This window comes from Phyllostomus hastatus, unplaced genomic scaffold, assembly GCF_019186645.2.
Source record: "Phyllostomus hastatus isolate PE091 unplaced genomic scaffold, TTU_PhHast_1.1 phas_scaffold_93, whole genome shotgun sequence".
NCBI lineage: Eukaryota > Metazoa > Chordata > Mammalia > Chiroptera > Phyllostomidae > Phyllostomus > Phyllostomus hastatus.
The window spans coordinates 34,734,426-34,759,505 of NW_025334042.1; the positions used below are offsets into that span (position 1 = coordinate 34,734,426).

Sequence of the window (25,080 nt, forward strand, 5' to 3'; positions counted from 1 at the left end):
TCCTACACGTATCAGCTTCATGCTGATACTCCTGGGCATAATATAGAGGTCAGATTTTAAAACTTATTACTAAGTGATAACACTACTTAGTATTTACTCTTATTTATTAACTCAATGTAATCTAATATTTCATTTCAGTGCTAATTTTTTTAGAGATTCTTAACATTTATTTTTAGAGAGAAGGGAAGGGAGGGAAAAAGAGAGGGAAAGAAACATCAATATGAGTGGGAAACATCGATCAGTTGCCTTTCATATGCGCCTGAGCAGGGGACTGAACACAACCCAGGCACCGGCCCTGACCGGGAATCGAACCAGCGACGTTTTGCTTTGTGGGACAATGCCCAACCAACTGACCCACACCGGTCAGGGCTCAATGCTAAATTTAAAATATGCTTTGTAATAAATATTTTCTTCAACATCTGGAATGATAAAACAGACTCAAATTTTATTTGGGACACTGCCAACTGTGTAACTGCAAGGTGGGAACCGAGAATTTAAATAGTGATAAGGCCAGATACAGCTTTCACAACCCAGCTGTGCCATACTCATATACTTATACATAATGTCTTGCATATTCATGTAGTTTATACATAAACATATACACCCTTTAATGAACACAGCAAGTGCATCAGAGATGGATAAAGTAAATGTCAGTGTGAAAATAAATTATATGTATTCACATAGCCTTACATCAGTCACAACAGTCTGCTCATTTGTTGTTTTTTTTTCTGCTGTGGACATTAACTACTTTGTGAATTTAGGACATATCTTAACCATAAGTACCAAAACCTGCTGTCACAAGAAATTCTGAGAGAAAAACCTGTGAAAGAATCTAGCATTTAGAAAAACACAAATATATGCAAAACTCAGTATTCTATTTAGAGCACTCACAGAACTCCCCTTTGCACCCAAGTCCCAATCTAAACTAACTTCCTGAGTTCATTCACATAGCAGGAAACTGATGCCCAGGATAAGCGATATACCTAAAGTTTCACAGCTAATTAGTAGAGAAGTCAGAGCTAGAATTTCAGAGTCTTGGGTCAAATATTCTCTTTGACTCACGTCACTCGCACGGTTTACCTTTTAGATTGCCAGGTTATTCATTTATTAGTTCCTAATCTCTTCGAGAGCAAAATCAAGCTCAATCTACACCATACGCCCTAACAGCTAACTCAGAATTCGCTAACAGTTTGAAAGATGTCGCTAACCACAGCCAATTGGAATGTCCACCCTATGTAAGGTCTGTAGGAAATCACCCACAGAGCCTCTCACCAGAGTTCCCTGGGAAATAAGGACACTGGTTTGCAAAATGCTTGGTCATTTTCCTCTGCCCAAAATGGCCCAACTTTCCCATGAATCTCGGCTCCACTGGCCTCTCCTTCAACTAACTGAGTAAAGCAGTTCCAAGATCCCAGATTGTCTTCACTGACTCACTCTGGGGAGGGACACACCAGGGATACAAAGACAATTACTTCCTTCATCTTTGCTCTGAGTTTCAGCTGAAGGTGAGGCAGTAGGAAAATATTTTTGTTTGTGTTCAACATACTTAAAAAAGAAACTAAGCTCATATATTTTAAGACCTGATTTGAAAACTCCTATAAAGCATCAGAGACAAACAAGTTATAACAAACAGTAGTAAGATCAGAAAAATAATAAGAATAATGGCTATTTTTAGTGCTGTTGCCTTGCACCCAAAAGCCACTGCTGACAGAACTGCAGTAAATTGTCACTGCAAACCTATAAGGCGGGAGTGTTAAAATCCTCATTTTACAAATGAGGAAGCTGACCCAGAGGCATCACGGGAGAAGGTGGTGGTGAGCAGTAATCTGCATGCAGAACAGTCTCACAGCAAAGCCCACAAGCTTAGATCCCATATTTGTGTAAAAAACACATTTTTCCTAGGTTAGCAATTTTATTAAGTTCATTCTTGGCTTCAAGATTCATAGTTTGGGTACTGATTTTACAAAGCTCCTTTCCAACAAAAGTTAAACTTTAGTAAGTTTGTTTAGAAAATGCTGTGAGAGCTCCTTCTGAGATCCAGCCTGCCTGCTTGAATCCGTTTTTATTTCTCTGTTCATTTTCTTACACTCTTCAGGTCTCGCAAGCGGATTCCTCCTCTGGGTTGTCACTTTGCCAGGCTCTTGCTCTGACTGGTGAAATATCCTCCTCATTTCTAGGGGAGCCCAGGCACCTCTTTCTTCTGAGCCAATTTTCTCTTCCTCTCTGCAATCCCTTTTTATGCCTGAAGCTCCTCCCTGCCAGGGGAGCAAGCCTTACCATATCACATACATATCAGAGAGGGCTTCCACCTGGCCGAATGCCCAGCGTGATCTGTGAGAACATCTTCCTCTCTTCCCTGCACACTTAGGACACTGAAACAGACAAATCACCTGGCTACTACCTACAACCAACTTGTCTGTTTTCACAAATGTCTACTTACACGGCATCGCTCCCTGGAGCTGCACAATCTAAATTTCCTACAGGTGCCTAAACAAACAAAATACAATCACCACCAAAACATATGCACAAAAAATTCAATGGAGCACTATTTCTAATATATCCAAACTGGAAAACTACCTAAATATCCATCAACTGTAAAAGCGATGGATAACTGAATCCCCATAATAGCAAGGCAAATGAAAATATATATCTATGCAATATCCTAGATGAGTTCCACAAACATAATGAGGAAATTAAGCCAGACACAAAAGAATATATACTGTGTTGTATGTACATAAACTTTAAAAACAGGCGGAACTAATCAATCAGTGAGGCATCAGAAATGAGGAAAGAGGTTACTCCTGGGAGCGTCTGGGTGCTGGTGATTTTCTGCCAGTCCAAGTGCTGTGACACAGGTATGTCTGTCCACTTCATCACAATCCTTCCATCAAGCCTTCCACTCATGATCTGTGCTCCTTCCTCCAGGTATGAGATACTTCAATAAACGGCTCACTGAAAGAGACCCTGGAGAACATCTGGTCTGTCCTCCTTGGTTGACAGAAGAGTATGTAACTGTTTCCCATAGAGGTTTAATGTCTCAAGGACACAGGAAAGCCAAGGAAAAGCTGGTACTGAACGTTAGATCTCTTAACTCCCCATTCAAGTACCAAAGCTACCTCTCAAAAGTGGGAAGATATTTCTCTAATTTCCTTCCTTGTTGTAACTACAACTAAGGTTTAGAAAGATTAGGATCACCTTCTTATTAAGAATACAGACCAGAAGTTTCCAGTCTCCTACCGACAGATGCACCAGAAAAAGCTTAAAAGTATTTAGGATACAGCAAATCAGAAAGTCAGATGGAGCTGTGCTCACACCCTGAGTTCTGCCACTTACTAGCCGTGTGACCATCAATCCACATGCTTCCTACCTCTCTCTGCATCTCAGTATCCTCATCTAGATCCCTAGAATATTAAACTTACTTTGCAAAGTTGGAAGGAGGAGAACATAAGGTCATGAGTTCAGGGCAGTGCCTGGCAATGTGGCAGGCCCTCAAAAAATAGTCATTGAATGAAAACTGAACTGAATTAGTCTGGTGTTTTGTCACTCAGTAAATAAGTAAGTATTAGTATTACTGAGTAAGAGAAACAGGGAGAAAAGGTGTAAACAAGCTTATATGAAAACACCTCATTCTTCTGTGGGGTCATTAATGGGTCCACCAGCGATACTCACGGGCTTAGCCGGGGCACTGCAATGGTCTGAGTAACGAACGATAGAGGACTTGAAGGAGGGCGGTGCTTTTCACATGCTACCAGGTCTGTATGTTCCTTCTCAGGGTCTAAACATGATTTGCTCATTGACTGCCACAACATGCCTAAAGTCTACAGCCACCTATGCTAGTTATATTAATTTTAGAATGAGGATTTTAAAGAGGAGAGAGGGTCATAAATTCTCAGACATAATAAGTAGACTGACTTTACTAGTGGGAAAAAATTTATACACCGAGTATACCGTAAGGCAATTGCAGGCTGTAAAGCTGTCAGAAATGAATCATGGTGAAGAGTGATGTCACTTACATTAAAAAGGTAGGTTCAATATTGATTTTTCTCTTCAGCTCTTCAAATCTTGCACACACTTTTTAGCAAACTCATCCATAAAGTTCTTCAATACTGAAAAGAAACAAGTAGAGAAGATATAAATTATAACTAATTTCAAATCATAGCACACCAGAAAAAAAATATAATCTGTAGATGATAAGTTGTTGTATACGCAAAGAATGTCAAACTAGATAACACGTTAGTAAAATTTAAAAATGTGTTAAGGACCAATAGATTTAACTGACTGAACTCCCTCCCATTTCCTCCTTCAGTCAGTTCCTCCTCCCCACCCAGCACTCCCTCCTTCTCGGTCTCCCCTCCTACCTCAGTTACTGGACAACCTCAAAAGTCCTTGAAGCCTGAGTTTCTGCTGAAACCACCATGATTAATTTTTATAGCCCAAAGTCCCTGATCCATGTTTGTTACTCTATGAATGTTTGTTAAGTAAATAAAGTACAGTTTTACAATATTTAGTTAAGATTTTAAAAATGAAGAAATTTATTATTTTCTTGTCCAATAAGAACAATAGGTAGACAATATGTAGAAATGTAATAGATTGTTTTATAGACTTGTGTTTTGGATTGATTCCCTTATCTCTTTTAAACATATATACTTAGGGAAAAAGTCCCAATAATATATATGTGGACTTGTAGATTCCCACCATCACAGTAATAAAATGTATTTTGGTAGTAAAAGAATTATTTGGAAAGTGTAAGTTCCTTTTGAAGTGCTCACTCTTCAAATACCTCAGAGATACCTCCATCTAAAAATGAGAAAGCAAAGTATTTCCAAGTTAAATACTAGACATACTACCTCACATGAGCTTTTCAAATGTATGTATATAGTCAGGGCCAGTCCCAGACAAAACCATGAAGAAGGAGTGCAGCAGCTTCCTTCTCCTAGCTGCACCTTGGAAGAGGCAGTGACTCCAGATGTTTAAGTAGGAAAAAAATAGGATTGGCTCCAAAGTTCCAACAATTTGATGGATATCCTTCCTGAGGACATTTTCATTAAAAAAACACAAAAAAACAAAACAAAAAAAAACCCCTCCTCCAGAAAGCAGGTGCTTAACACCAAAATAAAATAAATTACTGACAGTGGAATTCCAGGCATGAATGGAGAATACAGATTGTCTTGAAGGAATTTCTCAACTCAGCTTCACGTCTGTCCATTCGGCCTCCCCTAAAGCTGGCTTCATATATGACCTACGTACAGGGGTGTGCAAAAGTTGGTTTACAGCTGTAATGCAAGTAATATAATAATTAATAAATAAGAATAAACTCTGCTTTGTGTACCTATAACTATAAACTTACTCTTGTCCACCCCTGCATATACACCAATCTAAGGAAAGTTTAAGCAATTTATGATGCATACATAGTTAAGCCTGATTTTAAGATTAGTTTGTGCTCCAAAAGTAAAGTTTTATGAATTGTCAGTTTTCAAGGTCAAGGTCAGTGTCTAGGAACCCTCTCCTATAGGTGCTTCTGAGAATGGAGGCAGGAGTGAGTGGATGTGTGGTAGTGGGAGGAGCAACTTCACTTTAATTGGTCTCTTTTATAATTTGATCCAAAACTTGCTTAGGGAAGAAGATACCTGAGCTGCTTATACAAGGGTTGAAACTAAATGGTGATTACATACATTAAAGCTAGTGAGGAAAAATCCCAATGAGTTTATAACACAGCTGATCTAGAATAGTAACCCCACCAAAATCCAACCACCATCCCTAACAGCCTTTATGGGAAAATGTAAGTTCTCGGGTGGGTCCCAGAACACAGGTCAGCCTGCGTCCAAGCAGGTGGGGGCCAGACCTTCTCTTCCTTCCTACCCAGTGCCTTTGTCTCCTGCCCTGGGACAAACAGCAGAAGGTAGGACACCTTTACTTCCACGAAGACTGAACCAACAGTGAGGGGATGAGAATAGGGTGGGGAGAACCTGCAGATACTCCCGAGGTGGGCAACTGGGGGCTCCAGCAGGGAGCAAGGCCCAGCGGGTTTCTGTGGGTCAGTCACTTCCCCAGCCCCTGCCCCAAACCCCATGAGCCTCCTTGCCAGCAGTTACATATGCAAGGTTTAGATATTTCACATACATTCAGGCCTCATAGAAATGAGGGAAGAGAAAGTCAGTGGCACTGTTTAAAGAGAAGAAAAAGTATAGACCTATGAGTTCTGTAAGACCCAATTCAGAACAACATGCGAAAGTAGAAAACACTTTCTTAAAGAGTATTCTAAGAAAGTATGGCCTGAATTTGCTCCAGAGGAATTCATTTACTAAGAGGCACTGGCATGGTCATCCCTCCCTCAGCACAAAGCTCCGATTATTTGACCCAACCAGGACTGAATACATAAAAACATTTATAAACATAAGCCACTGGATTTTTTGAGTTTCCATCATGAGCCTTGTTTAAGTCGGTCAAAGATGTCCTTTGTTATAGTTTTGATCAAATGCAAGAGACTTTAGTCATTTCCTCAGAGACAGACGTAAGCTGTAAATATGAACCAACCCACATGGCCAGCCACTCACAAAAAGGCTCACTGACAAATTTAATATAAAAACAAGAACACATTATTAAACTGAAAAATAATGCATTAAATAAAATTCAAACCCATGCAAACAACATTCTTAGCAGAAAAACCCATAGTATAATGACAAAGATAATTACGAATAGCTTTTTATTTGACTCACAATCTTTTCGTATAGTTTTCAAAAACAAAAACAAAAAAAACAGTCTGTATTTGTGTTCATTTAATAAAAGCAAATGCTTATTAACATCCTGCCCAAACCTCAGATTGCAAATTCCAAGAAAATCCTCCAAATCATTAAATAAATGACTTTTGTATATCCCTTTGCAATGGATAATACATTTACTACTATTGCTTATTTTTAAATCCCTTTGATATTCTAAAGCATGAGCATCACTGCTGAGAATAACATGTTAGACTTAGTCACTAGGAAGTGAAGTTACTATTTACAATAATAATGCCATATTTCATAATTTAAAACTAAACTAAAACCCAAAATTTCTATTCAGGTATGACATAAGCCTCTAAAGCAGGAGTCTAAATAAGGCCTGCCACTGTTCTGTAAATAAAGTTTTATTAACACAGCCATGCCCATTCACTCATGTATTGTCTATAGCTGCTTTTTCAATGACGAGTTCGATAGTCAAAACAGAGACTGTAAGACTCCAAAAGTATAAAACATTTACTATCTGATCTGACCCTTTAAGAAAATGTTTGCTGACCTCTGGTCTAGGAAACAGCCATGTTAGTGAACTAAATCATGAAACAAGAAACACTAATCCTGGCTTAGTCATCTTGCTAAATAACTACCTCAGTCATTTAATCTTTGGCTACTTTAATTTTCTCACTTACAATACAATAATAAATAATATTTACTGGGAACTTATGTACCAGGCAGTAATCTAAGGGCTTTACTTTTACTAATTTAACAACAAAGTCATTCTTAGTTGTGGCTCAAATCCTGTGAGGAAAGTAAATGACTATCCCCATCTTACAGATGAGGGCACTGAGGCAGAGGTGTTAAATAACTTGCCCAAAGTCACACTGACATTAAGTCAAAAAATCAGGATCAGAACCCAGGCAACCAGGGTCCAGAGCTGGTATTATCCATCTCTGTGCTAGATTGATAATAACTTTAATTGTATACGTTATTAAGAGGTGTGCTGGTTAGAAATGTTAAAGAAAGTAACATACACTTCTGAAAGGATTAAAATAAGATACCTAAAATAAGGCCTGACCGTGTTGCTCATTTGGCTGGGTGTCCTCCCACAAAACGAAAGGTCACCATTTCAATTCCCAGTCAGGGCACAGGCCTGAGTTGTAGGTTCAACCCAGCTGGTCCGAGTGCAATAGGCAACTGATTGATGTTTCTCTCCCTCTCTTTCTCCCTCCCTTTCCCTCTCTCTAAAAACAAAAAGAATCTTAAAAAAAAAAGATACCTCAATTAAGACTATAACTGAACTTCCACAGAGTTTTAAGACCCTTCTGATTTCTAAGATTAGAGCTAACCTTGGGGTATAGGGAATATAAAAGCCCATAATAATCTTTCTTTTTTCACCACAAGCAATCAAACAAACTCGCTGACCAATGCCTATCTTCCCCTCGGTGGTCAATGCCTCTCTGGGCAGTTCAGCCCTTTGGAAAACCTTTCAGATACAGCTCACCAGAGGGACCTTAAACCTTCCAAGTCTGTTCCCATCTAGTCTCATCCTCTGCCTAGTTTCCATGGGGGAAAAGGCTGAGCAAACACGAACAGGAGTTATGGAAAGACGTTTAACAGCTTGGCAAGAAGAGCTCCATCCAGATAGCAACGGTCACATGGTTCAGGAAGATGTCCCCTTGCTGAATCATCCCCACTTCCTGAAGTTCTTCGGGATGTTTGGAGGAAATGTGTCACCTAAATGTGACCCAGTGCTCTTTTGTACTAAAAGATAAGTTCATAGGATCCAAATAAAACAACAGGAAAATACACTGCTAGATTAGTCATCATCAACTTCACATTAGATAGAGAGGGTCCTAACCATCTTTTTAAAGCAGGCTACTCTAACTGGCATTCCCTGTCTGCAGAGTAATGTCCAAGTCCTTGAGTCTGATATTTTGGACCCTCCTCCTCTTACCCCGTACCTACTTTTCTAGTCTTACCTCCTTCTGTTTTTGGTCTTTCATGTAACAAGGATGGCCTGTCCTGTTTTCTTTAGCACATCATATCTGCACCTGCTTCTAAGAACACACTTATTCTGTACTACTGTATCTTCCCTTTTACTACCAACGTCACATGCAGTGAGGTGGCCACATCTTTGGGCTAAATGTTGTGGGATACAATTTGTATTTCCTGGGAGGACTGAATTCGCACAATCCAGCAGGGAAACAGGTACACCAAAGATCACACTAAAGCTCGCATATTAAAAGTTCAAAGTTCTAGAGAACTCTGGTTAGGGGATCTAAAAAGGCTTTAGAGAGAAGCCATCACTGAGTTGGACCTTAAAAAGCGGGGATACAGAGTATGCTTAAGTTTACAAAGTTATAGGGTAATCAGACAGAATAAAAGTTTATATAAGAAACTGCAGAGCCCAGCAGAGCCCAGCAGAGCTGGCTTCAAAATTCTGGCTCCCTTTGCCTACAAATAGGAATTGCAGGTACCATCAAACTATCGGGTTGATGCCTACCATTCTAGACACTGTATCTGTAGCCAGTTTCCAAGTCTTGTTCAAATAACGAAGCCTTTCCTGTTACATCCCTACGTAGTCTTCCCCTTCTCTCCTTGCCAACAGCATTTAGTAGTTCAGCCCATTCATTCATTTGAGCATTTAATCACATATGGATGTTCAGTTTAAATGTTTGGCCTCCTCAATAAGACCTTGTTATCAGAGAACAGATTCTTCCAAACAGACCTCTGGCATTGTCAAATATTAGGTTCAAGGGCCCTGATAAGTAATGCTAGTTTAGCTAAGAAGCAAATCTAAATTAGGAGGTTGGGCTGTTTGTTTGGCAAGTTACACAATGCCCAGCCAGCCATAAACATCTGTATTCCATTCATGGCTTTGCTTCCTGCCTGCCCATTAACTCATATGGACTTAAAACTTCTTTCTTTGTGCAATGGTCAAGAAAAAAAGCTAACGACTAGGGCTAGTGATAGAAGGAAAGATGAAGTTAAGCAGGTGCAAGAAAGTGATGGCTTTTAGCCAAAAAAAATAAATAGGCATTAAAAAGTTGAATAAATTACATGGTACAGTATATCTGCAAATCTGAGGATGAACAAAGGGCTTGGAGTTCATCCTTTATGCTTTCAAAGGGGTTAGTGCATAGTTTTTTGTGTGTGTGTTCCCACATTACCAAGGGCTGTCTTGTAAAATACCAGCTGAACTAAATACTGTGATCATTTCTAATGTCCCATAGTCCTTAGTGAACCTATTCTTCATGCCACAACCAAATTGACTATGGTCAAATTTCCCTCAAGATTCCAAAATTTTAGTTCTTGAAGTGTCTACTGACATATTACATCAAACAAGGCACACACATTTTTCAGTTAGCATGTTACTTCACAATCATATTTGCAGTATTTAGTAAGGGCTTGTCTTTTTTTCATTCTAAAGTTTTCACTCATAGGTTTCTTTGCCAGTACTGGCATATATATATATATTTTTTTTTCTTTAATTTCCCACAGAAAGATTCTAATTCAAATGTGCTAAGCAATATTAGAATTCAAAAATGACTGTCTTGAGTTTTGACTGAATTGAATGAATTACTAAAGTCTGCCATGAAGTTATATAAAAAAATAAACATATACACAGCTACATGTGATGGAGGGCAATATTCTGGGGGTAACAGCGAGGAAATAAACGTGGCTCGCCTTCCTAGCACACCAATCCTTTGTGGCAAATATTTTAAACTTTAATTTTTATGACAAATATCATGACCTATAGTGAAGATTTTATATAACAATGTATTAAAACATAAAAAAATATTACAGACTATAATGTAAAAATGTCCTAACAATATATTTAAACAGTGGACTTCAATTTAATTTGGGGCAAGAACTTTAAATTGGATGTTCCTATTAATTGCACACATCTTGCAGCATAAGTGTAACTTAGTAGAAATCAGAGATTACTGACAATATAGTCAGTCATGTCCTCAGAGAGAACATTTCTGTAAATGTTCTGAACTCTGTCCTATCCCTGTTGAAAATGTAGGAGAAACAAGGGTACTACCCCTAAAATTCTAGTCCGTACAGCCAAGAATCCTATAGAATCAGCGCCTTCCACTTTTATCATTAACTAACACATTATTACAAATATCATCCAAGAAATATGAAGTCAAACCACTTCAGTCCCACAAGCATTCTGAAAGACCATTCTGAACTGTTGCAAAATGTGTAAGAGTGATTATTTGAATAAAAACAGTGACTCCAGCCCACTGGTACATTACACTTTACCACGCCAAGAGAACGCCGAGAACCCACACACCGCGGTGAGGTGACCCTGCTGCGGAGAGGGGGCCAGCCACCATGAACTCAGTCACTGCTGACCCAGCAGAAATGGTGAGACCTCTTTCCCCTTAAATGGCCCCCCATGAAACAGATGCATGTTCATTGTCAGACAAGGACCATGATCTCTGCAAATGTGTGTTTTAGAAAGAAATGGATTGGTGGGCTCACCAACTTATTTCCTAAGAGTTAAGCTACTGAATTATAAAGAATTGAATACACATACACACACACACGCATTATGGTCTTGTATTGTCCTGAATGTCCTGCTATAAATATATATTTATATACAGATACTTTAATAATATATTTATAATATATTATTATATTATAAATAATATAATAATATATATTTATAAAAATTTAATATAAATATATATCTATTTATAGGACATTCAGAACAATGCAAGACCATCTCATAGAAGTGTCCAAAGCTTATATTCAAAGCTGAGAGTTTTCTACCTAAAATAGGCCTTACTCGGTGACTGCCTTTCAGAAATCCTGTCAACCAACATAAGACCTTGAAGTATTTTTTTATTTTATTTTAATTGTTCTAGTACAGTTTTCTGCCTTTTACCCCCATCCCAGCCCACCCCCCTCCCCACCTCCCTCCCATTTCCAGCCCCCCTTGTTATTGTCCATGTGTCCTTTATACTTGTTCCTGCAAACCCTTCCCCTTTTCCCCTGAAATTCCCTCCCCTCTCCCCTCTGGTCACTGTCAGCCTGTTCTCAATTTCAGTGTCTTTGATTATATTTTGCTTGTTTGTTTGTTTTGTCGATTAGGTTCCTGTTAAAGGTGAGATCATATGGTATTTTTCTTTTACCACCTGGCTTATTTCACTTAGCATATGGTCTCCAGTTCCATCCATGCTGTTGCAAAGGGTAGGAGCTTCTTCTTTCTTTCTGCTGCATAGAATTCCATTGTGTAAATGTACCATAGTTTTTTGATCCATTCATTTACTGATGGGCACCTAGATTGCTTCCAGCACTTGGCTATTGTAAATTGTGCTGCTATGAACATTGGGGTGCATAGGTTCTTTTGGATTGGTGTTTCAGGGTTCTTAGGATATAATCCTAGCAGTGCAATTGCTGGGTCAAAAGGCAGATCCATTTTTACTGTTCTGAGAAAATTTGGTTTTATACATTTATTTAAACTAGAATAGAATATATTCATTTGGAAAAACTGCATTTAAAATACCTATTTGATTTTCAGCTTCCATAGTCAGAAAGACACACTGAGCTATAAATTCTCTCAATCTCTAGAGAGAGTCCACCGCAACTCTGAAAAAGGATGGGCTGAAACATTTAATACTTTGCTACCCATGCATCCTAACCACTGATAAAAAGAAAAACAATACAAGGGACAAAATAAAGCTCACTTCCATTATGAAAGGATTTTTCCCAGTAAAAGGCAACTCCATTTGCTTTCAAACTTGTTCATCCAAGGTTAATTTCCTAGCTTTTCTTACCCTTTTCACCCCATCAAGAAATTATCTGTTTTCTTTCTCATTTTAACAGGGGCCAAATGAGTGGATGGTTCTCTCCAGGGTGTACTGGCAACTGGTAATGGTTATTAAAAGCCCTACTGGTGTAATAAATAGCCTTCAACTCAGCATTCCACATTTATTAAGCTAAAGTAAAAGCACAAGTGAGCAAAGACTTTTGTATATAATTTTCATGACATTGTTATTTATGAGAAAAAATATGGAAACAATCTACATGTATCTAACAATAGCCATGCTAAATATTAAGCCGACCAAAGCTGTAGAGGTAGTTACCATACAACCGTGGTAGTTAAAACTATACAATTACGGTTTTAAATCCTTTCTTCTGCCTCTTCATCACTGACCCCACAGACGGACGCCTACCACCAGTCACACCTTTAGAGAGCAATGCAGGTGGGGGAATGAAGGGAGAGGCATACCCATGTTTTTTCAAAACCTTTCTGGCTCCAGGGGTCTGTGGTAAGTTTTCTGAACCCCACTCCCCAAAGGTATGCTATCAGCTCCAACAAGCTGACAGTGGTTGTCCCTGCGTGGCGAAATTTCAAAAAATGTGTTTTTTCTTTTTGCTTATCTATATTTCATAATTTTACAATAAAGACTATGTCATATTTCTGTCGAGGAGAGCGGGGCACCATGATGACTACGAGTATAGAATCTGAAATAGGTCAGCCTGGGTTTTGCCCTCTCGGGTGCATAACTCTTTAGCCATATGAGGTTGGTCAACTTACTTAACCCATGTAAGCCTCAGGTTTCCACCTTCAACAAATGGGTGGAATAATGTTAGAGGCATCTTTTTATTAGAGACGCTAATAGAAACTTCACATTGGATAAAAGAAATGATTCCTATATACTATATAAAATACAAGTTTGTTTAACTGTTTATACTTTTAGGGAAGAAAATCTAAACCCCAGTCTCACAGGAGAAAATACTTACATAAATAAAAACATGGGGGAAATTTCACCCGCAATGGTAACCGGAAATATACATTAAAGGTGGCTAAGGGACCAGTCACCACCCTTCGTGCCATCAGTGGTTGGAGAACATCCTGCTTCCTAAAGCGAAGGGGGCCTCTCAGCTGCCGTGCTGCCTCTCATCCTCTCACATTTAGGAAGTTGTAAGAGATGTTTGGGGGGGAATTGGACTGGCAGCCTTATATGTTCCACAGAAATGAGTGAATGGAGTGCATAAGCATAATCAACAGTTATATCACACTGTCTGTAACAGCCTAGTGCATCAAGTCATCACCAGAAAAAGAACATTTTACCCACCTTGATTTTAAATAGCCAACTAATAAAAAATATATAGAAGTGCTTCCTGAGATTAAGAACAAGACCCGTAACCCAGAAAACATGGGGGGAAAATAACAACAAAACTTTTGATGCTCCTCCTGCTACATTTGTTCAACTGCCTGACCAGCAGTAACCAATGATTCCTCTTTCCCTTCAGACCCTAACAACAGCCCTCCTTCATGATGTAAAAAATGGGCTCTGGCTTTTTTTGTTTAAGATTTTATTCATTTATTTTTAGAGAGGAAGGGAGGGAGATAGAAAGGGAGAGAGAGAAACATTGATGTGAGAGAGAAACATCAACTGGCTGCCTCTCACGTGCCCCCAACCAGGGACTTGGGGACGGAACCTGCAACCCAGGCACAGGCCCCCAGTGGGAATCAAACTGGTGACGTTTTTGCTTTGCGGTAAACACTCAACCAACTGAGCCATGCTGGTCAGGGCGGGCTTTGGGTTTTTGAGACAACTGCCGTTCACTGCTTCTCTTAAGAGGAAATAAAAGCTAGTTTAAAGGTAATTTTTTACTGTTCTTCCAATGACTTAAAATTTTTTAACCTGGAATCTCTCCATAATGATAAAGGGATATAACCTTGAACTTGGCTCTGAGTGTCCTCACCACATGTACTTGGTCTGGATATTAAGCCAGGACAAAAGCTCATGGAAGCTAAACAACCCTCATGGACTTAAAAATGGGACCATAAGCTTAATTTACCAGCACGCTTCTTCTCCAAAACTTTTCCTTATGGAAAATTGGAAAGATACACAAACATAAGTAGATTAATACGATGAGGACCGTGCACCTATCACCACCTTGACAATCACTGTTCGTGGCCCAGCTTGTTCCATCGGTGTATGCATTCTCCCATCCACACCACCGTGGTGCCTTGAAGCCAGTCCCCAGAATTAACATCATTGTTCTGTATTTCAGTGTATCTCTCTAAAAGGTAATTTAACTGTAAGACTATTATCATCCCCCCAAATTAGTAATAATTCTTACTGTTAGGAATAGGTATTTCTATTTTAATACCATCATGTTTCCAGTCAATGAGCTCATTTCCAATTGTCTTTTAAAAGTCCTATTTTCAAAATCCATTTGCTGGTTCCCATCGGAGTCCACCATACGGACAGTTGATTGGTCTGTTAAGAACCTTTTCATCTACAGGTTCTGCCCCACATCTCTTTTCTTTCCCCTTGCAAGCTGTTCTAAAAAACTGGGTTGTCTGTCCTGGAGAGTATCACACAGACTGACTACATTCCTAAATTTAATTTAATGTGCATCAGCTCACCTTCAAAATGCAGGCTAGTTAACTTTTCTCCTGCCCCTTGTGGGTGGACAGATATACAGACACAGATATCCCAGGGAGCACTAAACAAAAGCAACGTGCTTCTCTATTCTGCAGACATTGAGTAACACAGGAAAGAAATAGGGACAAGTGTCAAGAATTCTGTAAAACTGTCTTCAGGGCAAAAACAGAAGCTGAACCCTGGGCTTATAGAGTGGTACCATTTAAATGAAAGGAACAAATGGCAGCTGGGGTTTTAGGGGGAGGAGGGATGGAGCAAAAAGGAAAGGGGACTGATGGACATGGACATGAACAAGGACATGGGGGTTGCAGGGGGAGGGGAGTACAAGGGGACTAAATGGTAATGGGAAAAAATTACAATAAAGATTAAATTTTAAAAAATCAAAGGAATGAGAATAGGAAACAAATGTCCCAGACTGATCCTTTCCTTCCCTTCCCACTGCCTCTGACATTACAGAGAGGGGAGGGGAGGCCACAGCAAGCCCAGTGCAGGGCATCCTAGCTCCACCCTCCTCCAGCTGCAAGGGCTTCAACAAGCTTCCTTAACTTGTCTGTGCTGCAGGGTCCTTATCCATAAAATGGAGATGATACACTTCATACCTATTGTGTGAGAATTCGGAGATAATTCAGAAGAGGAGCTCAGCACACAACGAGCTTTCAAAAATGTTGCCTTATTATTCTTTTTAACAATTGTTACCCCTAACTACAAGTGAAAATCTCCTCCTCAAAACTATAGCTCAAAAACAAAAAACAAAAAACATAGCTCAACTTTGGGGTGCCACTTCTTTTCTTCCCCCACTAAGTAACAACTCAATTGCATTTTACCCTGAAGACTCTGCCTTGAGTCCTTGCCAATTTCTGTCTATAATGGTACTTCAGAACAAAACTGCTGCTGCTGTGTGATAATACATCCTCCAAATTCTGCAAACAGCAGGCAGAATCAGCTGTCCTTGAACACTCAGGGAACTAATCTTCTTGACTGTTTACAAAGCATTCGAGTGAGGGGCAGAGAATTTTTTTTCCCCTTGACTAAGAGCCTATGATGTTCCAGGCATGGCCCTTAGCACTAGAAACAACCTGAATTTTAATTTGCTTGGGAGGAATTCAGTGGTCTTATTAATAAAAGTTCTCACTTAAATACTATGTATTCAGTACTTACCACTGGGCTACAGGCTACAGGGATAAAAATTTAATAATAAGGCACAGTCTCTGGAAAAAAGTTTACAATCCATCAGAAGAGAGAAATACTAAAGATCCATAACATAACATAATGTAACATGAGCGGTGCAATGAAATGCCAGAAAAAAAATCAGGGGGAATATAACAGTTAAGGGTAGTTATTGGGGCTATTTAAAAGGGAGATAATAGGTAAAATGAAAGTTTGAACAAAGTATAGGATTTCAAAACAGCAGAAGAAGAGCTGGAAGACACAAGGAGAAAGAACCTCAGAGGAAACAGAGCAAGGGGGCCGAGAAGTGGGGGTCTTCAGGGAACTGCAGTAGTTCTGGCTGGACAGAGTGCAAAATGTGTGAAGAGACCATGAGAGGGGTGGCAGCATCCTAAAAGCCTGGGTAAGGAATGGTAAGGAGGTTGGACTAGATTTGGTAATTGAGAGGTTTTGAGGTTCTCTGGGCCAGTGAGTGGTATGGTTGGAGTTCTGTTTAACATAAATTAATACGGATACACGGAGGTGAGGGGAGACCACTTGTACCCTACTTCTGAAGTCAAGGGCCTCTGAGTCAAGTCAAAGAGAAAGGAAGATACAAATACCAGCTGTAATTTGGCTGGAGAAAATAAGACTTCGTGACTGAAATGATAGAAGAGGTAAAAAAGAATTCACAGATGGCTCCAAAGTTTTGAACTCAAATGTGTGGAAACAACAGTGGTATCATTAACAAAAATACATCACTTCAAACAGCTGGGGTGGGGAGAGAGGCCGAGATAGTGAATCTGATGAGCCAGCAGGACACACACAGTGGGCCACCAGAACCAACAGGAAAAGCAGGAGAGAGGGCCAGTGAGAAAAGCTTGGAGAAATGATATGTTTAGGATGTAGCAAGGTGAACTAGTGAAAACAGAGAAGTGGAGCTCAGAGAAGAACATTCAGGTCAGCACAAATCATAAGACAAAGAATGAAAGAGTCTCAAAAGTGTCAGGAGGACAAAAGACATATTGCAGAGATTAAAGGAATAAATGAAGGAGTAAAAGCAATGAATGAAGACCTCTTGCTTAATAAACTCAATATAAAAGAATAAATAGAAGATGGGATATTAAGAACATAGGCAAGAGCACTGAAGAAAGGAAAGAAAAGAAAGGAAAGGGGAAATCCTAGATGTTACTAATGTAGATAAAAGGTGGCAGAGAGGAGATAACGGACCACCTGGGAAAGGAAGGAAAATGAGCAAGCAAAGAAACGGAGGCAAATGCAAACACAGAAATACGTTAGAGTGGAAAATGAAACTGAAGCTTGAGACAAAATGAAAGGCTGCCAGCTTTGGTTTGTTGGCCTACATAGTTTCAACAAATGTGATTTAAACCTGAAGAGATTGCGCCTAGAAAACTAGATATTTGGTTTTTCTAGAGAAAACAGAAAGGTAGACAACACTAGGCCCAAGTGTCCACAGGACAACAATCACTGCTGTCCCCACTTGAGACATGGCTGGTAGCCTGCAGTTTGTCCCCGTCCCCACCTACCACCTCATGCATGTGAGTAATTTCGACAGCCCCTGTTGGCAGTTGAGTTTGTGGCTCCTGACCTAGATCTTTTCAATAAAAGGAGACGATGTCATCCTTAGAGAGGGCAATAGGCTGAGACTTGAAACCCGAAAAAAGAGTGACCCAAGGGAACAGGTGAGGAAGTCAAGAAGAGACGATAACCAAAGGATCGCTGTCCATTGGCTTGCTGAGGAAACCAATGATTGATTCATCATTTTTCCTGGCAGTGTCCTACAGCCCGGAGGCAGAGGTCATGGGACAGCCGTGGCATAAGACAGGAAGACTGAGCTTCCAGGGTGCTAGCAGGGCCCACACTAAGGAGATAGGCCAGCACCTGCCCCTGATTGAGAGCGTGACCTGGGAGGGGCTGGTGGCCTGGGAGAGTGAAAAAGAGAGATGATGGGAACAAAGAGCTGATCTGGAGGAGGGAGGATGGCGGGAGAGACCTCAAAGGCAAGATAAAAAGGATTTTCCTGGAACTTTTCTGGCAAGAACTTGAAAGTGACATCTACATAAAAATACTAGAGGACAGACACACATCAAAGACTAAATGGAAAAAACTGGAAGACAACTTTGGTAGTGAAGTAAAAGCAAATATAATTAGTAAAAAAAGGGAAAAGTCAATCCTGCAAAAATTGACTGTTAGTGTTTCATCTCCCTGTCTTCAACTCCCAGAAAAAAAAACAAAACAGATTTTCTTTTACAAAAAAAGTGAAAGCATGACCAGACTTGGTAAATCATAATGAAATAAGTTTAGAGAATTATATTTTTGTGGAATGAGCCATGTGAATGTTAAAGAAGACTATTTTTAAACTACACACTTGAATTCCTTTCAAATATCCTTAAATACCATTGTGGAGATAAAGCACGCTCATTCTTTGTTCTTACATGCAGAGGGTTATATACATTATCTGAAGTTTTAAAGAAGAAAGGAAATCAAAAGTTCAAAGTTAAAGTCTTCAATGCCTCACACAGCAAATGCATAGAAAAAGGAGAGAAACTCACTGTCCATAGCCAGCGTGCCCAGTGTCTAACCTTTTGGGGTCTGCATCTTCCCTAAGTCCCCTTATGTTTAACAAAAACACACACAAACACATGAACAACATATTAAATGCAGAGAATAACCCTATAAGGCTGCACCTTATACTCTATAAGGCAGCCTGGCAGGCAGCTCTGGGAGAGCAGAGCAATGGGCGGTGGTGCCAAGAGGGAGCAGAGATTAGGGAGGGGGGCATGGGAATTATCTTTGGTGCTTCAGTTATTTGTTCTTACAATGGGAATGTATTTGTAAATTTTTAAAAAGTGAATTAAACTTTAATAAAATGAAGCTAAAGCAACCTTTCTAATAATCAAAGAAATATAAATCCAAATGAGACCCACTGTTTCATGTACTAAAAGCCTGGTAAGACACGGTATCTACAAAGTTGTGAAAAAACAGGAAGTCTAATACAGTGTGTTGCTGCTGTGTTTCATGGCACAGGGTTTAAAATATACAGAAAGACCTGTTCTAAAAATTAAGGCACCTTTCCTTTCCTATGCCCCTTATACCCAGTTCCTTATCTTGGAATCAGCTACCCTTAAGAGTTTCTTGGGTATCCTTCAGAGAACCTACTCAATCACAGGAGGGACTGTACACTGATTCACTTTATTGACAGTTTACCAACATCTATCATCATTTTAAATACACAGAGCTTGTTACTTGGCAACTCCACTTATAAGACTCTACCAAAAGAGATATGTGGCCCTGGACAGTGGCTCAGTTGGTAGCAGTGTTGTCCCATACACCAAAAGGCTGCAGTTCAACCCTGGTCAGGGCAAAGACCTAGGGCAACCGATTGAGTCTTCTCTCTCATATCAATATTTCCTTCTCTCTTTCTTTCTCTCTCTCTCTCTCTCCCCCCTCCCCCTTTCCCTCCCCTTTCTTCTCCTCTAAAATCAATAAACATATCCTTGTATAAGGATTAAAAAAAGTCAATAAACATACAAGTATCCTCAGGTGAGGATTAAAAAAAAAGATATGAACCTAGATGCTCACGGCAACATTTTAGAGTTAATGAATAATTGGAAACCACCCAAATGTAAGTAAATATAGTATATCTGTGCACTGAAACACTACGTAGTCATTATAAAACATGGAGAGCTGTATATACTGATACAAAAAGATGTTTCATTACACATTAGGGAGGAAAAAAGGAAGCTGTTAAAAAAATCATACGACCAAGTTTTGTAACCAACAAAAATTTCTGGATATGCATACGTATGAATATTGTATATGTCTGGGATGATACTCAAACAATTTTTAATTTCTGTTAACTAGAGAGGATTAGGAATAAGAAAGGAGTGGAGGAAAAGGAGGAAAAGATTTCCATTTTTAATATGACACAATTTGAGTACTACAATGAGCACACATTGCTTTGGTAACTTAAGAGTTTAAAAATTAAGTTTAAAAAATAAAGCTAACAGAAATCAGTATTACATGGATGAAAAGAGCCACCTGTAAAATATCTTGCATGTATGCTATTAAAAAGATGAAGCATGGCAGGTGCAGGACCGCCATTCAAGAGCTGCCCCAAAGGCCCAGGCGTGAACTAATTCATGATTGTATCCAAGGCTGAGCGGGAATCATGCACGCGAGGGCTGCTGGTGAAGGACAGGAAAATGGCCCAGCCATCCACAAAATGCAAGTTTCTTTCTCATCTTATGGACCCAAGAAGTAATTGAAACTACTGGCGATGCACAGAGGTGATGGACATGGAAAGGAGATCTGATAAAGATATTCCTGAATATAGGAATTCCAGAAGATCTTCAGGAATACTCCTCGGGTCCCCTTTCTAAATTTTGGCCATAAGCCAAAACTTCTTTCCTTGAAAGGTGGACATCAACTGTAGAAGATAAACTGTAATCCAAGAACATTTGTGATGAGGAAGTGCTATGATGGAAAAGTTGTGTTTTTTAAAAAATGGAGAGTTCAACTATTAGAACGCATTAATACCCCTCTATCCCCAGCACGGATCAAGGGGAAGCATGCATTCACTGATTGCACTGAAGTTTCCCAGTCTTTCCAGCAGATAAGCCTCTGGAAAGGAGAATTCTCCACAAGGCAGCATTCATTCAGAAATATGACTGCTGACAGTCAGTAAACTGTCCTTTACAGCAGCGATGCCCAAACATCCTTCCCATACAGGTCTCATTTTTCAAACTCTAACTTACTGTATTAGTTTTCTATTGCTGTCACATTAACCCACCACAAATTTAGCAGCCTAAAACAGCACCTGTGTGTTATCTCACAGTTTCTGTGCATCAGAAGTCTGGGCACAGCCTGGCTGGTTGTCCCTCCAGGTTTCACGGACAGAAATCATGGTGGCTGCAGGGCTGCGTTCCTTTCTAGAAACTATTGGCAAAACTAGTAATTCCATGTGGCTGTAGAACCGATGTTCCCATGTCCTTGCTGTCTGTGAACCAGGGGTTGTTCTCAACGTATGGAGACTACTGGGCTGGTGGCCTCCTTCAGAGTCAGCAGTGGTAGGTCAAGTCCCTCTCACTCTTCAGTCTCTCTGCCTTCCCTTTCTGCCTCTCCTCTCAGCTGCCTCCCTCTTCTGCGCAATCTCTCTGATTGAGTCAGAGAGATGTACTTACTTTCATGGGACCCTCTGGACAATGGAGGCTACCTTCCCTATCTTATGGTCCACTGATTCTAACCTTAATTCCACCTGCAAAGTTCCTTCACACCAGCACCTAGATTAGTATTGGATTGAACAACCAGAAGCCAGGACTCCTGGGAGGACATCTTTAGAATCATGCCTACCACATTCATTTGTATTCTAAGGTGAAAAAAAAATACTGACCCCAAGATTCCAAAATGCCTGAATTTTTCAGAGTACAATAATGAAGTAGCATTGCTTTCACATGAGTTATTCTGATTAAACCTACAAATGGCTCTACAAAATAAATACTATCACACCATCTATATAACCAACAAAACTATGGCTCAGAAATTAATTTGCCTGCGAACACAAGAGCTGGAAGTGAGAGAATCAGTCTAAAAAGCCCTTTTCCTTTGATATATCTGAAAACATGACACAATTTTGACTTTAGGAAAAGAATAGGTTAAGTACTAATGGGAACAGGAATGCTGATGTTTAAGGTGGAGGGAGAAGAAACCCAACAGGGGTAAGCAACTAACTGGTTCTGCAAATTAAAGGTAAAAGAATAACAAATCAAAGCCATCTGAAAGACAATCTGAGGGTAACAAATCATTTAGGACCAATGAAACCTCAACAATTCAATTATAAAATAGCCATACAGCCCTGACTGGTGTGGTTCAGTGTGCTGGCCATCCTCCTGCAAAGCAAAAGGTTGCTGGTTTGATTCCCAGTCAGGGCACATGCTTGGGTTGCGGGCCAGGTCCCTGGTAGGGGGCAAGCCAGAGACAACCGAGATCAAAGTTCCTCTGGCACATCAATGTTTCTCTCCCTTTTTCTCCCTCCTTTCCCTTCCCTCCAAAAATAAATAAATCTTTAAAAAAACACAAAATAATATTCCATATAATGGAATATTTGGAATATTAGTCCTAATGCTAAGCAGGTTACAAAATACCATGTATAAGACAGGGCTTGATGTATATGTACATATATATGTACATCTTCAGATATTTTCATTTATTTCTTTTATTAAAAAAATGTTTATGGAGCATCTGTTATGTCCCAGACACTTACTTGCCTAGTTGCTGGGGACATAGCAATAAACAAAACAAAGTCCCTGCCTAGAAACAGCAAATATATAAACAAACAAGTGAAAATATAAGAGACAGGGATAGTACTGTGGAGATAACAAGGCAAAGTAAGGAAAGAGAGAGCTCAGAGAGGAGGGCTGTCATTTTACACAAGCTGGTCAGGGAAGGTTGCACTGCTGTGGTGACATCAGAGCACAGTCCTGAAGAACAGGAGGGACGGCCACTCAGTTCTCTGGGGGAAAGTGTCCCAAGCAGCAGGAACAGCAAGTGAAAATGCCCCGAGGCAAGAGTGTGCTCGGAGAACTAGAGGAACGGCCAGGAGTCAGTGCGGGTGGAGCGGAGTGAAGGAGGTGAGGAGGAGCAGGAGGAAAGGCTAAAGAAGGCAGGGGTGGGGGATGATGCAGGACTTTGGTGCCACTTTAAAGAGTTGGAACGTGATTCCTTCTGAGGAAGATAAGAAGCCCTCAGAGGGTTCTGTGTACAAGAAAAATGGCCTGGAGGGGGAGGACAAGATTGGTATTAAGGCTACAAACTCACAAGACAGCATCTTGAGATGAAATAGCCAAAGCACAGTATAATGAGTATTGACAACGATATAGTACTACAATCATCAAACTTGCTAAGAGACTAAAAATTATGTCAACCACTAAAAAGAAAGGATAATTATGTAATATAATAGAGGTGCTAAATATCATCACTACCATGGTGATTATATTACAATGTGTAAATGTATCAAATTAACACATTGTACAACTTAAATTTACACAATGCTGTATGTCAAATATATTCAATAAAAATTGCATAGTTTACCCATAAGTAAAGAATTAAAGTTCAAAACACCATTATCTAGTAATAACAACTTCTTCATAATGAAGTTATTTGTGAAATTCTAATATTTTCCAATTTTACTTATTATTTAAAAGAAAGGGTTTGGTGCACAGGGTATCGAGCTGGTTTTCAAGGGCACAGAAGTGAACCTAACAGCGGTCCTAGGGAGAGAGGATGGTTAGGTTTACAGGCTCTGGATGTGGAAGGGTCGATGTGGTCGCTGGCTTTGTGCCCTTTCAAGTTGCCCAATGCACTTAGCTTAAAATGGAGGTAATAATGCCCACCTCATCTGGCTGCTTTGATGTAAGTAAAGCATTTGCACAATTCTAAATACACAGTAAGCGCCCAAAAAGTGGTATCTGTCAGTATCACCTCCAGCTAATCAGGCCAGGCCTGGGTTAGGAAACAGCTAAAATGCACCAGTAATTTGTAGCATGAGTCAGATGCAGATCATATGCTAACTTGGACTTTTCTTTTCATGTACCCTTGGCAAGTCTCCCTCAAAGGTAACGCCAGTCCAATCTATTTAACTACCATAACCCAAACTGACAGAATCCACGAGGTTCGGCAGCAAAGGACACCAAATCCAAACCAACAAAACAAATAGATTTATTTTGCATTTAATTCATTCCCGAATGAATTAAAATTGTGAACTCATCTCTGCTCAAGCAAATTGGAATCTTTTATTCCTCCAAAGTTTTTCAGTCAAGGTCTAAACCAGCCAATAATGTAAATTTAAAAATACAGGATTATTGACTGCTGTTTGAGAAGGGGAAAAGCTTTAGATTTTTTCAAATAAAAAAGCAATAATGTATTTTACACAAGGACAAATTTCCTTGAGCAAATACTGAAAATAATCAAATGTGTGAAGCTTTGCACTTGTAATATTTACCTGTCAATACAAACTCTCTCCACAGATGAAGAATACTACATAGGTTTTATTTTATCATTAAGAACAGCCTCAGCCACTTCCCTTCAACATTCTAGTTTAGATGACAGTTACAGCATTTTGTTTTCTGAGAGGAAGGAATAAACAGCTTTACCACCTCCTAGTCTATGTGTCCCCTCTAGAATGTCAACTTGGCCCAATTACATTTATTTTTCATGTAGGAAAATAGTAGGGTTTGTTCCACACTGGTGCTGTGTATGTGCATAGAAATTTCACCATTTAATTTTTGTGTCTGGAAGAAGAGGAGCTTATAATTATTCCATGAGGTATAACTATAATTAGGTTTTCAAATATCATAGGTACCACAGTGATCCAATTGTAAAATAACAGAGTTCTGGTACTGTGTCACTGGGTTGGCTTTTTTTCCCTCTTGAACCATCACATTCCTCAAACCTCAGTAAGCATGAGAAAATCTTATTAAAAAAAGTTTGTTTGTTTTAACAAAGAAACTAAGCTAATACAATCTGTTATTAGAATTTAGCACTATATGAGAATTTCATACATACTTGATGCTTAAAATTGTTCTTAAGACTATGAGTTTTATCCAGGAAAATAGGTAACTGGTAAGCTTAAGTTAATTAAGTTTAACCTTACTATTTCCGGTGATGGCAGTAAGTCTTGACCATAACACAGCTTCCTAATTAGGGCCCTACAGTGCGCTGGACACGTGCTCCTTTGTACTCCTGTTTTGCAGAAGGTGAAACACATACACAATGCACAG

At 39.6% G+C, this 25,080-nt stretch overlaps 2 protein-coding genes across 11 annotated transcripts in view; both read right to left on the minus strand.

The window, feature by feature from the left end:
* The window catches only part of PPFIBP1 (PPFIA binding protein 1), a 159,067-nt gene that overhangs the window by 101,340 nt on the left and 32,647 nt on the right, over window positions 1–25,080 (minus strand). For all 10 annotated transcript variants that reach the window (XM_045829145.1, XM_045829152.1, XM_045829150.1 and 7 more), the window contains exon 2: window positions 4,014–4,106. The gene's annotated coding sequence lies outside the window, so the exon portion shown is untranslated. The remainder of the gene's footprint in view (window positions 1–4,013; window positions 4,107–25,080) is intronic.
* LOC123813074 (single-pass membrane and coiled-coil domain-containing protein 2-like) overlaps window positions 1–25,080 on the minus strand; it is a 107,166-nt gene that overhangs the window by 11,249 nt on the left and 70,837 nt on the right. The gene's annotated exons all lie outside the window — the stretch shown is intronic.